Source organism: Neocloeon triangulifer, unplaced genomic scaffold (assembly GCF_031216515.1).
Source record: "Neocloeon triangulifer isolate White Clay Creek 2 clone unplaced genomic scaffold, ASM3121651v1 ptg000012l, whole genome shotgun sequence".
Lineage (NCBI taxonomy): Eukaryota > Metazoa > Arthropoda > Insecta > Ephemeroptera > Baetidae > Neocloeon > Neocloeon triangulifer.
Genome location: NW_026775554.1, coordinates 13,255,665 through 13,262,985, shown reverse-complemented (window position 1 = coordinate 13,262,985; position 7,321 = coordinate 13,255,665). Strand labels below are relative to the sequence as shown.

General features: G+C 35.5%; 1 long non-coding RNA gene across 1 annotated transcript; it reads right to left on the bottom strand.

Annotated features, from left to right (window-relative positions):
* Window positions 1–3,439: 3,439 nt before the first annotated feature.
* On the bottom strand, window positions 3,440–4,981 carry LOC132197719 (uncharacterized). Its single transcript, XR_009441896.1, has 3 exons — window positions 4,645–4,981; window positions 4,434–4,584; window positions 3,440–4,288 (listed from the first exon to the last, which is right to left on the bottom strand). It is a non-coding gene; the product is annotated as an uncharacterized LOC132197719 (long non-coding RNA).
* Window positions 4,982–7,321: the final 2,340 nt, after the last annotated feature.

The window sequence follows — 7,321 nt, the reverse complement described above, 5'->3', positions numbered from 1 at the left end:
CTGCCGGAAAAATTACCTAAACACTGACCTTACACCCAGAGGTGACTTTTTCTCTTACACCACCGAGTCCCCTCAACACAGCAAAGAAAATGCCGGCAGGAAAATCCTCTCGAGATTTTCACAAGCTCTTTTGGCGCCTCCTGTAAACTTATTTGGCAAGTAACGGGCAAAAAGGTTTTCATATTTCATGAGAGCATGATAAAATGTAATGTGGCTGAAAATAATTTCAAGGAACAATATTTACTTTGATAGAAGTTTGAGGTTAAATATGAACAATAAAATACACTTAATAATCAACCAAATAATTCAAGAAGAGCCATTCATTTTGGTACAAATAAATAAATTCTTGTCATTTTCTTCTTATTTTACTTTTTGATTTTTTTTTCTTTTAGATTTTTTGCTGAAACAATGAATTTTCTTGAGTAGCTCGGGTGAAATCTTGACAATTATAACATGACGGCGCCTTTTTCTATCAGGATTTGCTACTGGTTTATCTGTTCCTGGTGTGGGTGGTGTCACTAAATTAAGCTCATCAAGATCAGAATCATAATCATTCTCCGGATTCCCAAAGTCGATATCTAAACCTGTGTTCTGTGTTTCTGTTCCTCCTCCACTCGCAAGGATAGCATTTGCAGTCTGAAAAAAAATTAGTAGTCATCACAGCATTCTATAAAGAGATTATGATATATGTGATATATAAAAAGATATGAGCAATGCAAATTAAGTTAATATTATGCTAGATTCTCTCAATATTTTGGATGAATACCACGATATTTTTACAAATAAATAAGTTGGATTATGTAAAAATGTATACCCTATTTTGACCTCATTCAGACTTTTTGTATTAAGTAAAAAATACTTACCGCCAGGAAGTCGTCGGCGGACTCAGGGTACGCTTTGAGGTCATCTATGGCATGCATCGCATTCAGTAGCAACTCGGGATTTTTGCCTATGTCTGATTTCCAGACCTTCACTCGAAAATCTTTAAACATCTCTAGCACTTTTCCCTCGCGCCATAATATTATAAGAACTTCGTCCGCTTCTTTCCTCATATCTTGAGGGCTGTTAGATGCTGGTGGTAGTGAAGGTGGCTGGCGAACGTTCCTGTTCAACAACGCTGACTGGACTGCAGAACTGGTGGCTGGGGCCATCAACAAACATGCAAGTAAGTAGGTAAATCTCATCTGGTGCATTATGCTTGCAACGCATCGCACTGTAGGCTATTATTTGCGCTACTACTTGCAAAAATTTCACCAAGGAATTACAAATTTAATGCGACCATCCATTGCGCTCAAAAGCACGTCCCAACAAAGCACGTCACTATGCTAAGCTTATCTAGAAGAGCCGTTTGTTTCATTTAATCATTCCTCAAAAATAATATTAGCATTATTGTAAAGTGACAAAAATTCAGTTGATTAAATTCTCAAACAAAGCAAAAACCCGCATCACCATTATCTTTTTATCCTAAACAGCAAAATTATTGACGACACTTCTTAGCCAAAAAATGAGATTAAGCAATTTACTTTGTGGTTGGTTTCATTGTTGTCCAAATATTTGAAGTTTGTGTCAATTATTTTATTTTGCAATAAATTTTTAAGATCACATTGAAACAAATTTTAAGAAACTGATAATTTTTTAATTAACAATAATCTGGGTAGTCAGAAAATATTCTCATATACTTGTCTCATTGTCAGGGCTTTTATTTTTGTGGCTGTAAATAAATCAAGTTGTTATAATAAAAAATTCCAAATCTTTAAGCACAAAATCCATTCACACATATTACAACAGACATGAAAATATTGTGATTATGTATATGTTTATAAAAAAAATTATGACGAGTACTCCTTATCATCAAGAAAGTACTGTTGTGAAACAAAATATTTAGAAATAAAAATTATTTATTTATTCTCCATTCATGGTACATAAAACGCAAAAAAAGTACACTGTACAAAAAAAAAGCGGAATCATGCATCGACATAAAAAAGTACAAACATCCAAAAAAAATGCCGAAAATACAGGAGTCGGAAATTTATGTACAATGCTGGAAATACATTAGAATAATGATTACATACACATAAAAAAAATTCACAGTCATTAACAAACACGTTTACCTATTGAAAACTCATTAAATTTATGTTTCTTATATAGTTTTAAGATGCAATAAATAAATTGCCAAACGTGTAAAAATCATCTTATCGTAGAGCACCGCTACATAATATTTTTAAATAAAAATGATCTTATATATTTACATTAATAAACACATACATTCAGAGTTTTTCATTATTTATATTGTAATATAAACGCAATGCGTACATTTTACTCTACAATTGATTGATTTATTTAACGTGGTTCTCCTCATTTTGCAATTATTATGCTTAGAGCATGATTTTCAATGTGCAATGTGCATATCAATTCAAGTAAGCATGGTGAGTCAATCTTTTTTGGGTGAAGCTGTCTCCAGAGGTTTTTTTAAATGCTACTGCACGCCGTACGCGACGAATATTTAATTATATTAATTTACAATTTTACTCTAAACTCACTCTCTGAGAATTTTCTAGGAGTAAGTTCTTCCAAAATGAAAGCCAGAAATAACATGAATAATATTCGGCGAAAATATTTGAAAGGTGTATACTTTTGGCAGGGTCAACCGATCTTAACCATATTCTAGGACCTTAAAGATCATGCCAGGAGGTTTTCAAAAATATATAGTTTTACCCCGTTATCTCGAAATTTATGGGTTTTACGGGACATTCAAATTTGGATTTTGGAAATTTTCAATCAACTGTATCTTGGCTTCCCGTGGTTGTAGAACAAAATTCTGGATATGGTTGAATTCGTCTTGTTGCCCTCTACAACTTTGCTGCTGATTGCAAAATCGTAGGTCAAAGTGCAAGGTCACTTCCGGTGACCTCGTGACCTTTGACCTCAAAATTGAAGTTTATCCCCCAATTTTATTTTTATTCTGAAATAGCCATTTTGTAGAGCGTAAAATTTTACGCTATATAGGAAAATAAACCAGATGGCGTTTTTTGATATTAAATTAATAAAAAAATAAAAAGATTAAAAAACGTGGTTTTCCGAGCAAATTTCCTGGTAAAATGTCTTTGAGCCTCTGTAACTTTGTCCCTGAGCAAGATGGCCCAAAGTACCTAATGACAAAAAGTAATTGTCTTGACACGGTCTATCCAGAAATGTATTACACATTGTGACCAGGTCACAAAAGGTCATTGACCCCGGTGACCTTTGACCTTACCATATTTTTTCCATCTTGTGCGACACATGGTTCGAAAGAAGACATTGAGGCGGTCATTTTCGTACCCGGAATTTTGCTGTAGCTCCAACAAAACTTGAGTTATTGACGTTTTTAGTTATTAAAATTGTAAAAATTGTAAGATGAAATAACTAAAAACGTCAATAACTCAAGTTTTGTTGGAGCTACAGCAAAATTCCGGGTACGAAAATGACCGCCTCAATGTCTTCTTTCGAACCATGTGTCGCACAAGATGGAAAAAATATGGTAAGGTCAAAGGTCACCGGGGTCAATGACCTTTTGTGACCTGGTCACAATGTGTAATACATTTCTGGATAGACCGTGTCAAGACAATTACTTTTTGTCATTAGGTACTTTGGGCCATCTTGCTCAGGGACAAAGTTACAGAGGCTCAAAGACATTTTACCAGGAAATTTGCTCGGAAAACCACGTTTTTTAATCTTTTTATTTTTTTATTAATTTAATATCAAAAAACGCCATCTGGTTTATTTTCCTATATAGCGTAAAATTTTACGCTCTACAAAATGGCTATTTCAGAATAAAAATAAAATTGGGGGATAAACTTCAATTTTGAGGTCAAAGGTCACGAGGTCACCGGAAGTGACCTTGCACTTTGACCTACGATTTTGCAATCAGCAGCAAAGTTGTAGAGGGCAACAAGACGAATTCAACCATATCCAGAATTTTGTTCTACAACCACGGGAAGCCAAGATACAGTTGATTGAAAATTTCCAAAATCCAAATTTGAATGTCCCGTAAAACCCATAAATTTCGAGATAACGGGGTAAAACTATATATTTTTGAAAACCTCCTGGCATGATCTTTAAGGTCCTAGAATATGGTTAAGATCGGTTGACCCTGCCAAAAGTATACACCTTTCAAATATTTTCGCCGATTATCATTTTTTTTATGGTGCGCTCTTTTTAAATACAAAAATTGTGAATCACCAGGAGTGGTAAAAAGACTATAAAAGTCTTTGTGATGACCATAATGAATGCCGCCTTCTCAGCTTAATCTCTGAAATATGTTTGATAATTAATATAAATAATTCTCAGATTTGCAAAAATAAGATATATTTTTTCTCTCCAAATTATGATTCATATAAAGTACATGGAAACCTTAAATCTTTAGGACTGAAGTGTAACACAACAAAATTAAATACTCTTTGTTGTAGTAGTTGGAGTCTTTGTAGTTGTATAGAGTTTTGCTTTAGCCGTGGTAGTGGTAAGTTTAGTTGTAGTCTGGACAGTCAAAGGAGGCTTTGTTGTGGTGTTTGGTACTTTAGTCGTAAATTTTGAAGTTGCTTTTGTACTCTAATGAAATAGGGAAAATAAAATTATTTTTATATTACTTATAAAAAGTGCGTAAATCACCGTTTGTTGAATATTCGATGGTACACTCGTGGTGGTGGTGATGGTGTCGGTGCCGTTGTTACCTGATAAAACTTTAACCTTCCCTGCCCTTGTTGGCGTAGTTGATCCGTTCCCTACATATATTTGCGCTTCAGGTTCATCAAAGATCTTTGCCCCACGACCCATGGCTAATTTTTCTGGTTTGTTTGTAGGCACAACTTTTTGCACGCAGCAATTGCAGCACGTGGTTTCCTTATATGGAGGAGAAGAGATGACAAGCATTGCTACTACTTTAAAATATAACATTTTCAAAGATGAGTTAACTGAGTACTGTGTGAATTAAATGCTATTAAGTTCACCAAACCAGGCTGCTGAAAAACTTATCTCAAAGTCTTATTATGATGCACTTTCATTTATTTCGTGACATTTTTACGCCTCAATCGGCACATTTAAGTTCTTCTCTAATTGCAAGATAAATATAAATTTGAATATTATCTTTACATAATAAGACATCATAATAATCAAAGGTGGAATATTTTTGCTAAATTTACACGTGACTAATGCAAACTGTGCCAATCAAGCTTGAAAACCTTGTCTTTTGATTAAAAGAAATTTAAAGGAGTGATCCGTATAAAAAATGTTAATTCTCAATATAAACATGAAAATACATAAAATTTAGCTTAATATTACACTGTATTAAATGGCTTCTTGATTCGCCCTGCTAGGTATGCAATTTTTGCTCTCTTCACTTTTTAATAATAAAGTTTCACAGACACTTTATTAGTTTCGCTGGCGTAGGAAAGAGAATTGATATGAGATATTCAAAGTCTTCCAGAAACTTCTCGGACAGCGGCGAACTTGGAGCACACTTTGACTATGCAAATGAAACTTTCACTTTTAATGCGGCTCTGTGCGGCTTCAATTAAGTCTTGCGAGCTGATGTCATAAATCAACAGGCTTTGTCGCCAAAACTTCCACTCAATCTGAGCAAAGTATGCAAGTCGATAATATCCCTACCTGCACACCGGGGAGGCAAATTTTAATTAAAAATTTCTGCTTACCTCTCCAGCTTTTGCATTTTATCGGAAATAATAAACGCGGCGGTGCGGTGGCCTATTGTTTGGAAAGTTGGCGTACGCGTGTGGAAAAGCAATTAAGTGTTCCACAAATGACGTCCTCTTTTAAATTAAAACAGCAACCAATATAACCTGCGGTTTTTGATAAAATGCAGCAAGCGGGAAAAAGCTAATCACTATGAAAAGCTACGTTCGTCTTTCATTTCGTAGAATTTTCCTGTACATTATTGGAATATTGTGAAATTGACGTCTATATCCTGCAAAAATATTGATAAGCAACCAGATTCACTGCCGCGTCAAGCAGGTTGCATAAGTCATGTAGCCTATGGACGCGGATAAAATGGATTTAAAAATATATTCATTGTTTCTGCTCGTAAAATTCCTTAAAAGTCTCTGTCTGTGCGAGGGAGTCGCACACATATGTGTGCGATCCAGTCTAGTTTTCGCGCAGCACAGCTAAGGCCTTTATATAATGCCGCCGGCTTACACAGGAAACCTCTCAGATCCATTTTCCAGCCTAATACGTGATATGATTAATGTTACAATGAGCATCAGGCTGTGTGCTTTCAGCGGCAGACAGAAAGGGTATGGCAGTCCAAGGTTTACTCATTCCACTGATTCCACTTATTAATTTAAAAGCTGTTGCCACTTCTCTTTGCAAATATTAGTAATGTAAATATACTAAGAGGTAAACAAAAATAAGGAGATTTCAATTTTTTTTTATTAGTTATCTGTTATCTGGAAAAATAAAGAAATATACAAGGACAACTTTCTTCCAGCAGGGGTGCAGCAACGTGGAAAAATGCGTTGCTGCGACTTCCTAAAGGCCAAAAATAGATTTTCCAAAGCTCCTTGCGTCATTTTGGTGGCAAGAGAGTTCGCACGTCCACCTGCTTTTTGCCTCTTTCCGTCTCCATTTCGGTGCGAGGCCAACGAGTCCCGAGGGCCTCCTTTCGGCTTTCGCCACTTTCAGCGTGCGGCAAATAAAACTTCTTGTGATTGCCACGACCGTGGTGCGGGCTGGGTGCACTCATGCATGCATATAGCACCGACGATTTTTACCTAAGGTGCCCTATTTCATATTATACAGACAGAGATATCATCTGCTCCCTTGGAAACGCTCTTGTACATTTAAATTAAGCTCTGAAGTACGCAAGAACAAATTTAGTCTGCATATCATGTTTTTAGAATTCAAAATAGAGCGAAATGAAAATCTAATTTTTGAAGTTATAAAAAGCGAGAACTCTAGAATTTTGACTCAGTGTTCAGAATTATTTTTTTATATAGTTCTGTGTTTTAAATGTGCCATTTCAAACTTGCATTATCTTCTTCTTGCTTATTCCATTCAAGGGGAATGAATTAATTCCCCCCAAAAGAGTTTTGTTTAACCAAGTTCATTTTATAATGCGAAGAGTTTTCCTCCGGTGCTGCGTCGGTGCTCTACATTTGTGGCCATTTTCATCGGAGGATTGTTCTGGTAGAACAAAATGCAGATTTACAGCTACGACTTTGAAGCCAACGTCGTCGACACGTCGCAATATAATATCTGACCTGCAGCTGCTGGAACTGCAGTTGGCAAACTCGGTAGATAAATTTCAATTTGCTGCAGCGGTAATAAAAGT